Genomic DNA, 1,111 nt, shown 5'->3' with positions numbered 1-1,111 from the left:
CCACCATCTCCCCACACCTACCCCCTCCCAACTAGAAGATGTGGCCAGGGAGTAGGGAGCTGGGGGAAGCCACAATGAGGCCTGACCCTGGTGGAGGCATAAGCAGAGGCAAACCCCCTCCAGATCTGGGGACTAGATCCAGTGTACCCCCTGCTGTAGGATATAGTACAGCTAGAAATGTTTTAACCTTAACTGAGGCCTGGATCCACAAGGTGACCTGCAGTCCCACAACTGCTTCTTGTGTTTTTGGAGAGGGTGCTATGACCTTTGGGTGATGTAGTCTGTTTTGCCTTAGCCTGAATGTATGTGTTGTCTAAGGGAAGGGTTCTGGAACCAGGACCCTGCATTCTGTTGCCTGACTTGGATGTCACGTGTGACCTTAGCAACTGCATGTGAACTTAGGCAACTGACCTAACCTGTCTCCATTTACCCAGGTAGAACAGATTTAATACTGACTCACCTCCTGATGGAATTGTGAACTATACTGATCTTTAAGTACACTGAATACTTGCCAGTACTATGTCAGTATATAACATTTACTGAATGGATAGTGAAGACTATAACAGAATTTCTTTAATCAGTCAAAGAACATCAAAGGTAGACAGAGATCAGAAACAGGCTACCTTGTTGGTACCCTGTAACTTTGGAAAACTTATTCACCTGAGAGATCTTTAAGTGCTAATCATGATAGCTGCCACTGAAATAGAAAAGAAGATAGGGAGGAATCTCACTACAGTTTAACTGTATTAATAATCATGTTTTAAAGAAATATAAAATACAAGTAGTTGATATTCCCCCTTTCCCCAACAAAATGTATTTGTTTTTGTGTATTTTCAGGAAAAGAATGAAATATTTGAAATACAAGGACAAGTGGCAGAACAGGGTAAAATCATAGAGGTATAATCTTATATTAGAAGTCAAAATATTTGATCTTTCTCTGTTTATGTAGTTAATGTGACTCGTTGCTGTAGTCTCTCAGCCCTTCTCAAAATTAACAACAAGAAATATCAAGCAACTGGGTAAAATATAACATAGTTTCGTAGTAGTTTGGGGTCAGAAGGGACCTGAACAGATCATCTAATCTGACCCCCCGCCACTGGTAGGAGCACAC

General features: G+C 41.5%; 1 long non-coding RNA gene across 1 annotated transcript in view; it reads left to right on the top strand.

The window, feature by feature from the left end:
- Positions 1-359: 359 nt before the first annotated feature.
- The window catches only part of LOC109291983, a 7,415-nt gene continuing 6,663 nt past the window's right edge, over positions 360-1,111 (top strand). The window contains exons 1-2 of the long non-coding RNA XR_002096010.1: positions 360-434; positions 838-897. This is a non-coding gene — a long non-coding RNA (uncharacterized LOC109291983). The remainder of the gene's footprint in view (positions 435-837; positions 898-1,111) is intronic.

The sequence above is a fragment of the Gavialis gangeticus genome, unplaced genomic scaffold, assembly GCF_001723915.1.
Source record: "Gavialis gangeticus isolate Ggan-Ray unplaced genomic scaffold, GavGan_comp1, whole genome shotgun sequence".
Lineage (NCBI taxonomy): Eukaryota > Metazoa > Chordata > Crocodylia > Gavialidae > Gavialis > Gavialis gangeticus.
Note: the sequence above shows the minus strand (reverse complement) of the source record. Positions and strands in the feature narration are given on the sequence as shown.